The sequence below is a fragment of the Periplaneta americana genome, chromosome 6, assembly GCF_040183065.1.
Source record: "Periplaneta americana isolate PAMFEO1 chromosome 6, P.americana_PAMFEO1_priV1, whole genome shotgun sequence".
In the NCBI taxonomy this organism is placed as follows: domain Eukaryota; kingdom Metazoa; phylum Arthropoda; class Insecta; order Blattodea; family Blattidae; genus Periplaneta; species Periplaneta americana.
This window is the reverse complement of record NC_091122.1, coordinates 138,490,291-138,507,237: the sequence shown is the minus strand read 5'-3', so window position 1 is coordinate 138,507,237 and position 16,947 is coordinate 138,490,291. Positions and strand designations below refer to the sequence as shown.

Genomic DNA, 16,947 nt, shown 5'->3' with positions numbered 1-16,947 from the left:
ATGCAGCCAGAGCTCAATTTCTCTTGAGATTATCTTTGACATTAAGACAATAGTCATTAGCCATGGCCTACATTATTCTTCACCTTATATAAAATAATTATTAGGTTATTCGATCTTCAGCCAGAGTGACAATGACCAAACGAAAAAGAAACCCTTATTTACCTTAGAGGTAGGCCTATATACAACACAGACAGTATACGTAACGTAATGATAGCATAAAATTATCAAAGAGTAGTTAGTGTATATATAAACACTAATAAACTTAGCTACATATTGACTTATCGGAAACAAATTAAATACTGGATGTACCGTATACCATCGTTAGTCCTCAAAAGGACAGGGCGTGTCTGAGGACATGGATCAACAATCGATATTCAGTTCACTGACACCGTTCGTTGTCTTGTATTTTCCAACATTGAAAATTGGTCTCCACAGCTCTTTCCCATTTATTAAAAGTAAAATCTGTAGGTTTCGTTGAAGTAGTTAATGACTCGATATTACGACATACTATATACGTAAATGTAAATGATAATCAAATACACGTACTGTACATACATTATATATCGTACGGTGTGCCAGAGCTCGTTCCAATGTGAGGGAAAAGTTTAAAGCTTACAATGAATACGGAAAACATGTCAAAAGATGCTGAGAACTTGCATTTTCCTCAAAGCTCACAAATAATCGCGAAATGTTGCCTAAACTTCGTGCCTTGGAGTAAAAAGTTACCGGGGTTGTGAGAACTGCGTGGTCAGAATACGACTCAGGTTATGTGGAGTTTGTTATTTTGCAAAACTAAGCAGAAAGACAGCTTTCCAAAAGTGAAATAATTACAATTATGCTTTCATACAAACCATTCTACTCATTTTTTACCTGCAGATATTTTTAATCGGTTATTTAACGACGTTATCTAGCGTCGGTGGAATTGGTGATAGCGAAATGTTATTTTGTCGATTGGAGAAAGACTCCGAGAACTCCAACTATGAATTCAGCTCAAGCAGGATTCGAACCCACGTCAGAGCACAGCTTCAGATTACTACTCCATTATTATTACTTTGTTCGCGGAACCCTACTAACTGCTCCTGGGCCTAGAGATCCGCGGCTCCACGGTTGACAACCGTTGCTTTAAACCATCCTTTTCATCTTTGTTTTTGTTAATATGAGTCGTCTGAATCAAACTGCACGTTATCGAAAAATCTGTTTTTTTTTTTTCAGGAAAAACGAAAAACTAATAATACTATCTTGTCTGAACGTTTTTGGAAGAAACCAATACATCAAGTTTCAAAAGTATACTTACAGTGAAAAAACTCCGATTTCTTTGATGTACTGAAAAATTTTAAGCGATTTTTGTTAGAAGAAAGTTCACTTTGCCATCAAATTATGGATAAAGTGCAGTTCGATTCAAATATATATATATATATATATATAATGTTATTATTATTTTTAGGTGGTATGTGCCAGGAGGGTGTATCTCCGCATTAAATAAAAGAAAAATGTAATAATTTATCATTAAAAAATAAGATCATCTTTAAAAATGAATTCTTTAGCAATTTTATATCAAAAATATCAAAATGCAATGCACTTCAACACATTAATACTTTTTAAATAAATTAATTACTCTAAAAATTATATTTAAAACATCCAATACAGCATCTTGGAATTGAATGCTTGAATGGAATAAGGGCCCATCCCACTTTCAGTAAATTTTCAAATCTTTGACATTACTAATTTCTCTTTATAAATATATTAATTTATCTTTATAACTATGTAAGTCATACATTCTTTCTTTGTATCGTATTTCAATACAAATTTCCTATCATTTGAAGTAACACTTAAGTAGATCTACATTGCAACAGTTGAACAACACTACAGTATATTATTATCACTGCAGTATAGACTATACGTTATCTCGTGAAACCAAATGCATGTGTGCACCGTAGATTATAGTAAGAACCTTATGATCGGGGTAAGTGAGCTGACTAGTTGCAAGTGGAAGCATAGTCCAACTTCTTCCCCTGACGCTTAGGTAGGTTTCACGAGATAACAATGGTCTAGTTACACATCTTATATCAATATACACAACTGATACTCTTTCGAAACAACAACATGGCCGAAAATGAGAGACTCTGATGGTCCATCATGGATGATTTTACTACTGAAGTTAAAGCAGATAAAGTGTACCGTAGTTCGCTTCCATCCGAGCAGTTTATCATATTTCCTGCTAAATTCTGCACTTAAAATATCTTAATCCCATTTTTTAAATAATTTTGAAGAAAATGCAGTTTGATTCTAGACGACTCATATTATAACATAATAAAATTCCTTTGCAGAATGAAAATTTACATTGTTGGGATCAAATTTATGCACATTTAAAGGTCAAAACTAAACTTCTTTCGGTCATTTATTATCATAATACACTGCTCTCTTATATTGACTGAGCATATTGGAAATTCAACCATTGGCTATGAAATCTTCCATATAAAACAATTTTTATCTCGAAAAGCAAAAACGAGCAAAGTTGTATTAAATTTTTTTATTCGAAATATCTCAAAGAATAATCCCCTAAAATTAAAGACATTGTTTACGGTTCATAATTATATAATAATTATGCTGAAACTGATCAGGAAGAGAAAAAGAAATTGCCTGGATCACCGGCTAAAAAGAAACTGGCTACTGAAGGATGCACTGGAAGGAATGGTGATGGAGAAAAAAAGTTCTGGTCAAAAGAACACATCAGGTGATAGACAACATTAAGATAATTATATGGATCGTATGCAGAGACTAACAGAAAGGCAAAGACGAGGGAAGAATGGAGAATGTTGGGTTCGCAGTTAAGGGCCTGTTCCCGGGCATAAAACTATAAATATTTTTTTTCTATTAATGACATTTCACTGAATTAAGAACACTTACTGAATATAGGAAATAACCCCACTGTATTATCTTATCAATCATTCCTTACTCCCAACTGTGCATTCATTTATTGTGAGCACGAAATTGGGAACTTAAATAATAAGTTGTTCAATCTGAGACAGAGTTTACAAACATTGCATTTTTACATTTACAAAACATTTTAGTAATTTTGATGTTTTCCCCAAAATATTTATAATCGTATATAAAGCAACATTTGTGTCATTTTTAACTACCAACTCGGCAAAACCACGTTCGTTTCTCGGATATAAAAATTAAAATATCTCTTCCTTCGATATATTCCAATGTTTATGCTATATTTTCCTTCAGTATTTTATCTCGATGACGTCACCCAAGGTACATGAGCGTGGAATTCAGCTACTTACGGATAGGTTGCATGGTGCACTATCTCTACTCAAAAAATGACAAAAGGGTCATTTCTAGAAAGAAAACAATATTTCTTAAATCGTTTAGTCAACTGTCCGAAGACAGGGCTGAACCTCACAAGTGATACCAATAAGGCATCACTTATGAGTAGGGAGCGAAATTTTAGGCCCTAAAAAGTGGCATTTTATACGTCTAAAACAGGTTCTTAAACTCCTTTATTTAGTCTCTATAAAATAAAAAATAAGCTTCTTTTGTTAAAGAATGTCACTAATATAAGATTAAACATTTAACGCAAAATTCTAGCATTAAAAGAAACTTCCACACATTTTACATTTTACAAGGTACACATGCATACACAAAATGAAGACATTCTATCTTTAAGTTAGTGTTTTTCATTCACCAATTACATTTTCATAGTTTGCTTCACAGTAGATGATCAGCATCTATTGTGGCTATTGTGTCGCTCACCGTTGTACTTACAAATGGCATGAAAAAAGGAAGGGGTTGTTATCTGTCTTGGAATGTTAGAGAATGCTTATTCGGGTACTACCCAGCAACTCTGTGTTAAATTTCTGACAGACAGAGGAAGAAATAATAATAATAATAATAATAATAATAATAATAATATGTTGTCCCGCAGGAGTTCTTTTACATGCCAGTAAATCTACTGGCATGAGCCTGTCGCATTTAAGCACACTTAAATGTTAAATGTCATTGACCTGGGCAGGGATCGAACTCGCAACCTCGAGCACAGAAGGTAAGCGCTATACCGACTACGCTACTCAGCCGACTGAAAGATTGTAAGAATAAGAAGGGATGGCCCGGAGGTACTTCTATATTGTGTCGTTCACTGCTAAGACGGCGTTGTTATCCATCTTGGAATGTAAACGGTACCGGATGTTAACAAAAACAGTAAATTACGAAAAATGATGCAAAAATTAAAAAAAAAAACTTAAAAATAGGCACTAACATAGAAATAGGCATTTTTAGGCACTATAAAACCCCTTCATTTATACCTATATTTCCTGGAAAATGTAAATATTAAATCTCAAGCCTGTATGTATCAAGGAAAAAAAATAGGTTTTTGCCTAAATTCCGCTCTCTACTTATGAGGCAACTAGGCCAGAAGATAATGGGGTAGGGTGGCCATTTCCTTTCCCCTTCCATTGCATACATTGCCGATTAGCGACATATTACACTAGTCAGACTTCAGATGCATGCAAACATTTGTTCTTCCTCCGACACATATCGTCAAATAATTGTCTTATTTTTTATACTTTGTATGCCTCATTTATTTTGACCTGCTGTTCACATTTATTATGCTTTTTTCTTTCTTTCTGTATGTTATATATTATGTCTGATTTATTCTTACTTGTTGTTTACATTTTATTATTATTATCTTATTCAGTTTTGTGTGTAAAATTGTAGTGTACTTTGTAAATTTGTAGTGTTTTTGTAACGCAGTTTTTACTCCTGGTTGAGTGTTAGAGAAGGCCGTATGGCCTTAACTCTGCCAGGTTAAATAAATCATTATTATTATTATTATTATTATTATTATTATTATTATTGAGATGTACTGCCTGATAATAGATATATTGTATATATCAGCCAGAACCGCAATCAGAGGCAATTCCCAAGTATGTAAAACAGGCTAATTATTAATTCACTTTTTTTTCTAGGTTTACCCTTAACCAATAGTATGACGAATGTCAGGTAATACCATGACGAATCCTCGGACTCATTTGGCTAAAATACCATTCCAAAGGCACTAGATAACTGTGCATCGTCAAATAATTGCTTAGAAACATGATGCATCGATATTTCTTAAATAGTACTACTAAAAGGCTAAGACAATGAATGAATGAATGAATGAAGTTTTCGTAACAGCAAATCATCGATATCTTATTAAAGACTAGATTCACACCTTTATATCGTGTTGTACAAAGCGTCTTACAAACCTGCAGCTTCTTTCACATTAAACCAACGAATTTATTGAAATTGTTTCGTCTATCTCTTTCTTGGTCGCCCTATATACCGTCGTCCAGTAGCACATAAGAAACTAAAAAAGAAAACAGCAAGGCTCGGTTTATGAACGTAGAAATACGTTTGTCAGAGAGGACGATTTTAGGCGAAAATGAAATGTTTTGAATTTGTTTCGTTTATTGAATGAATTAATGCTTTACATAGCACAAAGCATGCTTACAAACTAACAGCGCCTGGATTTACTGTCTTGAGCTTGCACCGGTAGGCGTTCGGGTGGCATCCTTCTTACATGACTGTATCATTTCCTCTGATAGTTTCTCATTTCCTCAACCATAGTTGTCTCAACATTTAATTCCTCCCTAATGCTGTGACTTCTTACTCTTGTCTGTCAGAGTCAATCCCAAGAGCGACCCCATAAACCTCATTTCTGCAGTTTCTAATCGTTAGACATCTCTTTCTCTCAGTACCCAGGTTTCACTGATAATAAAGTACGTTTTGCTATAATATTATGAAGTCATAGCTTTATATCCTTCTTCATTTTTATATATATTGAAATGACACATCCCAAGCATGTAAAACGGGCTAATTATATTAATTCATTTTTTCCTAGGTTTACTCCTGTCATTAAGATGTGTATTCCTATCCACCGTCGTTGCAATTTTAGTCTTAAAATAAGTACATTACATAGATAGAGAAGGTTCCATTTTCCTTAAATGATTAATGGTTGCTAATTCCAAACCTTTCTTGTTATCTTCATCTTCATAGATGCAACAGCCTTCTTAGGCCAACATTGCCCTAAGAATTCTTCTCCGTTGCCTCCTATCCCGTGCTTTTATTTTCTATCGTCTTACTTGGAGAGTCTTAAGGTCGATTTCTTCATCGTCAACATCATGTGGTTGATCTTCCTAGTTTGCTTGTAAAAAAAAACGAATCACAAAAAATGGCCTTTATACATGGGTTGCTGTCATCAGTTCTAAATACTAGGGCATTCGATAAGTAACAGCAACAAAGCTGTAAATCAGTGCTCCTAGCAGTGACCATTGAAATATTTCAGTACGTAATACAGCAGCAATTATTTCATAAATATGCAATATTGAAAGTCTCGAAGTAACCATATTTTGTAAATACAGTGACTGTTTCTGATTTGTAGCACATAATATAGCCCTAACAAATGTTCAGTAGGTGCTCCATAAAAATCCAAGTTGCAAGAGGAAAAAAATTCATCTCATTGCTTTAGAGTATTAAACGAAGCTTATGAGAGAGAAGTCCTACCACAAACAGCTATTGGAAGCGAGGCATTCACTTTCAATGCTGACAACCATAGAGCTTTAGATCAATCAGCGAAAGAGACATCCAAAAATGATGCTGCAGATGGAGTCTGCCATCTCCCAAGGATTTGGCAACGTATTGTTGACATGGTAGGGTCTATATTTGAAATATGTAATGCTAGTAACCTAAATAAATTTAGTGTGAAACAGTAACTATGCTGCCATTACTTTTCGATGCCCTAGCCATCTCAGTCTACTGACTTTAAGAAATTTAGTCATACCTTGCTCTTTACACAGGTTATTAATTTCGGCATTTCGTATATTATCCTCCAGATAACGATGAGGAGTCTTTCTATGTTTTCGTTCTTCAAGGTTTAACTTTCTGATCCGTATAGGAGGTTTGGTCTGTATTTGTATTTTATTATTACACTGAGGTAATGAGACTAAAATTGTTTCTTTAAACCATTCATTCATAGTTTTCTGTCCAAGGGCAGATCTTTCACTGCAGACTCAGCATTCTCCAATCTTCTCTATTTTCCGCCTTCCTCTTTGTCTCCGCATACGATCCATTTATTATCTTAATGTTGTCTATCATCTAATATCTTCTTCTGCTCCGAACTTTTCTTTAAACCATCATAACTTTTACCTGTCATGTTAATTCTGGAATTGATTTCTGATGCCATGTCCTTCCTTATTACGCTTTGTGAATTTTTATAGAATCAATTAATATTAACGAACATCTGACTGAATGACAGTATTGCTGAATTTGAAAATAAAATATTATGCTTAGAATCCCATTGAAGACCACTAACAACTTTTGATATTTATGTCACTTATGAAGAGCGATTTTCGTAAATATAAAAATAATAAAATAATTATATTTATAGATTTATTTAAACCGTACAATTAGTAAAACATAATAAAATACATTTTATAGGACAGAAAAGACTGCTTATTTTGTGTAACCCAGAAAGCGAAAGCGTATTTCCCTATTGGGAGCATAATAAATGATTTCATATAAATGACAGTTCAAAAATAAATTATCATTATTATCATTATTATTATTATTATTATTATTATTATTATTATTACTATCAATACAAAAATAATAATGTGAAGATAAATGCCATGTTCATAACACAAATTCCTTCCTGAGTCTAATGAAACTAGGTTACTGCAAAGAAACAGCATCAATTCTATAAAATGAATGTGTATTGGATACGTCTGCCTTATCACTTCCAATTCCTTCCAAACTAAGGAAAAGCAACTTCTCCACATTGTCCATTACTTCCCAGGATCTTCCTGTCTCCCTATGGAGCTTCCGTCAGTAAGTTTGCCCCTAAATCTCTCTAACCCTCTACAGCTTTCCCTAGAGTTCCCTCAAAAGGGGAAGGGTGAATCACAGAATGGTTTCAAGGGTATTCTATACACTGTGATACTTTATTGGCAGAAAAACCTTCTTCTGTGTGTGGGATAATTCTTCTTACTTCTTAGGCGACTTAACTCTGTCGAAACGGATTAAAATCTCAGTGTATGTTGTTTTTATGTACCCTAGGTAATGTGAATTTAAACTTAAATTAAACAGTTGATCATTATTTTTCTGCAATTTCATATGTGATTGCTAAAAACATGTTGTGTTTTATTTAACGACGCTCGCAACTGCAGAGGTTATATCAGCGTCGCCGGATGTGCCGGAATTCTGTCCCACAGGAGTTCTTTTACATGCCAGTAAATCTACTGACATGAGTCTGTCGCATTTAAGCACACTTAAATGCCATCGACCTGGCCCGAGATCGAACCCGCAACCTTGGGCATAGAAGGCCAGCACTATACCACTCGCCAACCAGGTCGACTCTGCGATTGTAATTCTTCAATGTCTTACAGGACGTTTCTGCTAAACGTTTTTTATAATATTACTCGTATAACCACCAATTTCTGAACACACGATTGTAAACAGAAAATGTAAATTCCACATATTTCATCGATGCATTTTTGCTCATCAAGTTCACTTACCGGAATTGAGCGATTGTGCTTATATCCCATAGTTGAAATTGATTAGGTTATAATAACGTATTAAATTAATCTTAATTTGGATTTAAAATTATACATTTTTTTCACTACTGACATCAACACTTCTGAGCAAACACATAGCATTTAAATTTGATAACTTACACTTACCTAAATACACTTAAGTAAAAAGGATGGATGGATGAATGAATGAATGAATGAATGGATGAATAGCTACATAAATAAATAAATAAATAAATAAATAAATAAATAATATGAATAGATATAACTCAGGAAGATAAAAATGTATCGAAGTTTATAGTGTATGTAGTTACTTCTTTCGTCCTTTGATATAGTCAGTGCATAATTATAGTACGATGACTGTTAAGTTCGTGCTGGCGACCTTCATACGCATGGAACCTTGACCCAATACTGCTATGTACGTACAACCTATCACTGACGTGAAATAACAGGCACCCCAAAGCCGGTAGCGTTGGAGGTTAATTGCTACCCCCACAGCACTGAAGTTACCTTTCTGATATATATATATTCAGAAGTCTTACACATCTTCCTTCGAAAATCAAAATCCATATTGAATAGGCCTATGATAAAATCACCAGGCTTAGGTTTTAGCTACACTGTAAAATATTACAGCCATTCACCATCGACAGAATTATATGACTGTGGAGCAGTGGAGGTAATTAAAAAATTCAACGCCTTGCGTTCCACTTTATGAGCTGCTCTGAGACATAGAATTTTGGTCCCCTAGTGTAAATTACTGATGGACTTCTGCGCCACTGCATTTTAAACATGTAAACTAATAAAATTTAGACTGTTTCAACAATAATAATAATGGCTCTAGTATACTGTGTGTAGTAAGTGAGTCGCATAAAAGCTTTCCTCTCAAATCATTTTTATTTTCCTATTGATGGGAACAAGCATTAATATCGTGCAATACAGCAGCAGCGCGAACAGTTCTAGATAGATCTTTAGGCTCTACTTGTCCTCATCCGGGATGCGAAGAATCAGAAACACTTGGTCATGTTCTCGGTTTTTTCTTTTCGAAAGAGAGAATTGTTATACACCATCGAGTCCGGTCCAGGTTTGCAACTCATCTTCGGACAGTCGATTGGGAAGAACGTGAGGAAGTCCATTGTCTTTCGTCAGACTGTAGTAATAGACATTCTGACATTGTTGCCATATAAACAGGAGACTTAATAAAGGGCTTATTTTAGATCCCACTATAAAGGATGGAAATAGACGGAGATAACCGTGATCAGTCTTGCCGAGTGAATGGAGAAAAGAAGGAAATTTATGAATCCTACATTCCTCGCTGAAGTGAGAGCTATAACTGTGCTAATTACGCGTGGAAAGTAAAGCGCCTTCTTTTCGGAACTAGAGGCACGCCATTTCATTTCAGTAAATCTACACTCCAAGCATTAAAAATGCAAAGTACGGATATTCAGTATATGTGTTGGTGTGCTAAGGGACTCTATTATATCCTTGATTATCACCTCTCTATCATAAATAACCAGTGTACTTACAATTATTAAATTATGTCAGTTTGAATTACTATTTTTAATGAAAAATTGTTGTGTTGCTGTTTTCTGCATCTTAGTGGTCACCTGTGTATTGACGGGCAGATCTTCCCTCTTTTTTGTGAGGAGAAAATATATGTATTTTATTCCTTAGATAGATTCTGTGATGCTTCACTGGAGAAATGTACATAGTTTAATGAAAATATCAATTTATTCCACACAATTCTTATTTATATGAGACATGGGAAAAAGGATGTGTTGATGTTATACTCAGAAATTTATATTACGGTATATTAAAGTAAGGAAAAGGAGCAGAAGACATTCATGAAGGTGATAGGACGCTTTCCGGAGAGAGAGACTGGAGCGCAGTGGACGAGAACAACAAGGGACAGGCAGGCATGGAGAAGACAGGAAAAAAATTACGAACACTGTGTAAAACTGTGTATAGTTGTGCATTGTTTATATACTGTAGTTCTTTTTGAGTGTGTTTAATTCGGATAGTTTCTTTGCGTGTTTAGCTGGTATAATTTAAGTGTTTAGTTCGGACAATTTGTTTGTGTGTTTAGTTTGTACAGTTTTTGTGTGTTTAGTTTGGACAGTTTGTTTGTGTGTTTAGTTGGTATAATTTGTGTTTAGTTTGTATAGTTTTTGTGTGTTTAGTTTGGACAGTTTGTTTGTGTGTTTAGTTGGTATAATTTGTGTTTAGTTTGTATAGTTTTTGTGTGTTTAGTTTGGACAGTTTGTGTGTTTAGTTGGTATAATTTGTGTTTAGTTTGTATAGTTTTTGTGTGTTTAGTTTGGACAGTTTGTTTGTGTGTTTAGTTGGTATAATTTGTGTTTAGTTTGTATAGTTTTTGTGTGTTTAGTTTGGACAGTTTGTTTGTGTGTTTAGTTGGTATAATTTGTGTTTAGTTTGTATAGTTTTTGTGTGTTTAGTTTGGACAGTTTGTTTGTGTGTTTAGTTGGTATAATTTGTGTTTTGTTTGTATAGTTTTTGTGCGTTTACTTTGGATAGTTTTGTTTGTGTGTTTGGTTGGTATAATTTAGGTGTTTAGTTTGTATAGTTTGTGTGTGTTTAGTTTGGACAGTTTGTTTATGTGTTTAGTTGATATAATTTATGTACTTAATTTGTGTAGTTTTTTTGTGTTTAGTTTGGATAACTTGTTTGTGTGTTTAATTGGTGTAGTTTATGTGTTTAGTTTGTATAGTTTTTTGTGTGTTTAGTTTCGACAGTTTGTGTGTTTTGTTGGTATAATTTATGTATTTAGTTTGTATAGTTTTTTTTGTGTGTTTAGTTTGGATAGTTTGTATAATTTAACTGTTCAATTTGTATAGTTTTTTGTGTGTGTTAGTTTGTATAATTTATGTGTCTAGTTTGTATAGTTTCTTGTGTTTAGTTTGTATAGTTTTTGTATGTTTAGATTGTAAGTGTATAGTGTAAGCTTTCTTGGACCGGTTCCCCAAGTATAGTAAACCTTCAGCTCACCCTACACTACTGTAGGAGGTCGTTGTCCTTATGGGATTTTAGGCTTTTTAATGGGTTATTTTACGACGCTGTATTAACATCTGAGGTTATTCAGCATCTGAATGAAATAAAGCCTGTGAAATGAGTTCCGGGTTTAGCACCGAAATTTATCCAGCATTTGCTCGTATTGGGTTGAGGAAAAGCCCCGGAAAAAACCTCAACGAGGTAACTTGCCCGTACCAGGATTCGAAACCCAGTCAGACGCGCTAACCGTTACTCCACAGGTGTGGACTTCAGGCTTTTCATGTTCATGTTCATGTTCATATTCATAAATATGCAACCACAACCTTCGGTTAGTTTACTAAAACATCTCTCTATTGCACATAGTAATAATGTATTTTAAGGAGGAAAGGAACTGGCCATCCTACCCCATTATCTCCTGGCCTAGTTGCCTCATAAGTGGTACCTTGTTGGTTAAAACCTGTCTTCGGACAGTTGACTAAACAACAAATGTATTTTAATTTTTATTTAAGTGAGACATCTGAAAAATGATATGACGTTCTGATATAAAGAAATCTATAGCCATTATATGTAGCCACAGACTTCTAGATGCCTTAGTTCAGATTATAGTTGTTTGTTCACTATATCGCGATTGTTCATGTTTATATGTCTAAACTAGAGTTACAGTTTACGAAGGATTTAGGAAGGGTTATAATTTTATCAGCTGATCTTAATAGAATTATTTCTACATCTTGATTACACAACTTTTAACATTGTATTACTTCGGAATATGTATGATAAGAACTTTCTTGTGTTAAATATTAACGTACCTTGTTAACATGTTTCGATCTTTTTCGGTCATCTTCGGAACTGGTCGTTGTTGGTCTTGGCGCCTCTTGTTTCCTGTGTGGGTGCGTTCTAGTGTAGAGTCAAAGAGTGTATGTGTTTTGAAATTGAGTTGTTTGTTGAGAATATCGTTGGGGTGTATTTTCGTGTGTCTGTATATTTCATATTGCTCTAGTTTAAATTGTTCTAGAATTATTTCACTTCGCAATTCTTTTGTAATGTTGTACTTGAACTGAATCGATCTTCACAGCAATAATTACATTCCTGCTTTCTTAGGTAGGTTATTTACATATTTATTCTGCAAGCTAATAAAAATGTTCCTCTTCTCACAGCATTATTCAGCACATGTACAGTATGTCAATAATTTATCATATAAGATGTGTTCTTGCATATTGACAAAATACACTACACGTAAAAATTCATCGTATTTCATGAAATAATTCAGATAACTCAGTAACGAAAACTGATAATGTAAAGTACCAGCAGAATTGTGTCGCTGGCTCAGTGCAAACGAGGAAAACCACCCATTTTGTCGCCGGGCTTATAGGAAATAAATGACGAGGAAAACCCAACTCGCTACTCGTAAAAAGCTACCTCGTGAATCGGTAAGAATGCCGGTAACTAGGTTTGACACACACTGTATGTTGCTGCTTAGTCAAATGTTCGGAGACAGGTTTTAATCTCATAAGTGACACCAATAAGGCATCACTCATGAGGCAACTAAGCCAGTAGATAACGTGGTAGTATAGCCAGTTCTTTTTCATCTCCGTTGCATACACTGCTGACTAGCAACATATTACACTAATTAAATTTCAGATATATAAAACAATTTTGTGCGAGATCGTGCGTATTTGCTTGGTTTCCGCACAAAACCAATCCGCGGAAAGTGTAAAATTCCACATTCAGTATTCCCGACCTAACACACATAACAATTTCCCTCTTCTTACCGCTTAAGTGACATATTGATTTTACTGCTTTAGGCTTTTAACATATTATTTTTAGAGATGTTCAATATAGTAATAATTATAAATTGGAAACTTACCACTGCAATTTCACCTAAATTGCACTGTTAATTATTGTTTTTAAATATTTGCAAAAATTAAGTAAACTCTAAATCATTACATAACCTTACCGTTTGTTTTAAGTTCGCATTTATAGACTGGGGGGAAAAAATACAGACGTATATCACGGTCTGCTGGAGTATAGTAAACACAGAAAACATTTTAAAGCAACAATGTTGAAGATAGATATTTTTGTTTTTCAAATTTGCCGTCATTGAACAGAAACCAAGATGGATATTTCATTGCAACTAATTAGAAATTCCTCTTTCAGGTATGTAATAAACGATCTTCGCACAAAATAATGTACGATACACGAGCGGTATGTTTTCTTTCAATTCTCGGAAATTAAAAAAGCTCAACTATGTTTCGCTTTTTCAAACTTTTCCTCGAACATGAAAACTTCAACATACCGCTCTTGTGACGCATATTACTATTATTATTATTACATCATCGTGTGAGATATTATAGCCTACTGCCTTACTAGATGTACAGTCTTAGAAAAAAATTTTGTCGCACAAATCAGAGGACGAGCGACCTGATTCACAAGAGGACTAGTTGAGGTAATAAAATTAGTTTTGTTTCGTTGTATGTCTGAGCATGCGCACTGCCTCCTTTCTGGACTTAACAAAGTATCTATGCGACAAAACTTTTTTCCAAGACTATACAGTACATATCAGCCAGAACCTCAATCAGAGCTTAACTCTGTATGTAAAATAATATAATAATCCGTGGCGCTACAGCCCATGAAGGGCCAAGACCGACCAGCCGGCTGCCGGCCTCACGTCCACATGCCGAAGCAGAGGTGGACGATCATCCAACCAGAATGCAGGTATAGTGTGGTTAGCACGATGATCCTCCCCCCGTTATAGCTGGCTTTCGCGACCGGATTTCGCTACCTATCGTAGCTCCCCAAGTGCATCACGATGCTGGGTGGGCACCGGTCCCATACACTGGCCGAAATTTCATGAAAAAATTTCTTCCCCCATGAGGAACCAGGGCGCATTCCGTAACGCGAGTCTTAGGCAGGATGCCTTACACTACGACGCCATGGCGCGGGACAACTCTGTATGTGTGCATATATAGGCTAAATAGACAGGCATTTTAAAACAGAATTTGAGACTCACTATGAAATTTTGAAACCAAATTCACTCTTCAAAAGTAAGTTTACCTCCATTTCGATAACTATGACAGAAGTACTTTTCTGAATTAATGCTTGCAATAGGTAATTATTTTAAAACAAAATCAGAACATTTAATCAGTATTAATATTTCTCTAACTGCGATGTTATGCACTCGTACTACATGTTGTGAAGTTCCACAACTTATCCCTGTGGTCTTTTGTCACATCCGCGATTCAACCGGAAATGTTTGATAAGTGTACGACGATTCTCGTCATCAGCGGGAAACTCCTACGTTAGTTCTTCTATTATGCAACCGATAAAAAATTGTGTTGCCAAAATCATATAGCCTATATTTGATGAAGAAGGAAATTCCTTCTCGATGTTGAGATCTGAATTAATTGCGATGTGTGGACGTCATCTTCCTTCGAGAATCTGATCTTCAGGCTCGTTTAATCGAAAAACTTTGGAAGTGTCATAAATTCAGGAAAATTCGCTGGTTCATTTTTAAGCGTATTTTTCTTCTGAAATTGCTATACGTACTTGTTTTCAAGAGATATTACTAGATTATGCCATTTAATCGACTGTGTATTCAAAACGGATAAACTTTTGTTTTCTGAATTACGCTGAAAACATAGTCTTTATAATTTCAAAAGGTAACATATATGACATGTTTTTAAATTGTGTGGTTTAAGTAGATTATGTAAGACAAACCTCGTTTTAACAATAATTGCGTCTGTGGAAATTCATCCACGCACAACATAGGGATTTACTGCTACTGACCGTTAATCCTTTAAGATGGAGGAACCTTGTCCCTGGCCGGAAGAGATAAGACTTTTACTAAAATCTTAACGCAAAGTAAAATTAATTCTGCATATAATATTTTTTCTTTCTTGGCAATAGAGTTTCCTCCCACGTTATGCTAAAGCTTTGGTTATTCTGAACCAACGCATGCGATTTGTGAGGTGCAAGGCCCGCCTCGCACAAATCCGGACTACACGAAAGATAGTGAGTGGTTTCTATAACTGCGAGGTGCGAGGTCGGCGCACCTTGCATTTATAGAAACCACTCACTATCTTTCTTGTAATCCGGATTTGTGCGAGGCGGGCCTCACACCACGCAACTCGCATGCGTCAGTTCAGAAAAACCAAGGCTTAACTACACCGTTCCATTTGACAGTTTATTCTACGTAGGCTAATAAAAAGAAAAAAAAAATACAAAGAAAATTGTCTGATCTAATTTCTATACTGGTTCGCCATGAATTCTTTTGGTTGAAATAGCCTAAATACACATTAATGTTTTACTAAAATGCTTACATTTTATGTGTATCTTATGACTCGTAGACACCAAACGTAACAAAAAATCTCCAATATTTTAAGCTAAATCGCTATACACAGACAGACGATACGCCTAAAGTAATTTTCGGTATCAGGGATACTGAAAACTTACATGAATTTCCGTGACAATTTCAAAATAGATTTTCTAGCATTTCAATGCTTGTAGAAGTGAAAGTCACTCGATTAATTCATGTTTACAACACTGGTGAAACTATAGAATCATTGTATTTCCAACTTCGTTACAGAAGTATCACTTAAGAGTGCAAAGATAGATGAAATCTAGCAGAAGTGCATGTATTGAAGAAAGAAAAGTTACAAATATTTAAACATAAAAAATAATTTTTAAAAGAACAAACGTTACAAATGTTTAAACCGAAAAGTATTTTCTTAAAGTACTGTACATACATATAATGTATAATGTAATACATGTAACTCTCATCTAAATCAAATTGTTGAATTCTTTGTAAGTTCATGCATATGTATATACACTTTTTGCTAATTGAGTGGAAGAGAAGGCCTTACGGCCTTAACTCTGCCAGCTAAAATAAATTATTATTATTATTATTATTATTATTATTATTATTATTATTATTATGAACTATTAAAAGGAACTCTTGATATTGCAGTACACAACATCCTGAAAATCGATCCGGGTGATATTGGCGATCCGATATTCGGTGTTCGGATATTGGAGTTCTTTTGCAAAAACAAACCTATAGGCTTAACATGGGGTAAGCTCGATTCCGAATCTTTGCACAGTATGTGTGACATACACAGGAAAAAAAACATCCTTGTCTTACGTGGTTTTCGAAGTCAAATCCGTTTCCCATTGAATTAAAAACAGTTTATTGAATTATCATAATTACTGTAGCTGCAAACCTGTGCTGGCAGAACATGGGGATGTGGGAAGAGGAAATACAAGGATTATGCTGCAACTATTTCATAAACTTGTTAAAAAAAACTCCTCTTTCCTTCACGATTCTTGTTTCGAACTTTGCTATAAAAAATTATATTGACTCTCGTATCCAGTGGGA

General features: G+C 34.7%; 1 long non-coding RNA gene across 2 annotated transcripts in view; it reads left to right on the top strand.

Annotated features, from left to right (window-relative positions):
• The window catches only part of LOC138701797 (uncharacterized), a 143,383-nt gene that overhangs the window by 770 nt on the left and 125,666 nt on the right, over positions 1 to 16,947 (top strand). The gene's annotated exons all lie outside the window — the stretch shown is intronic.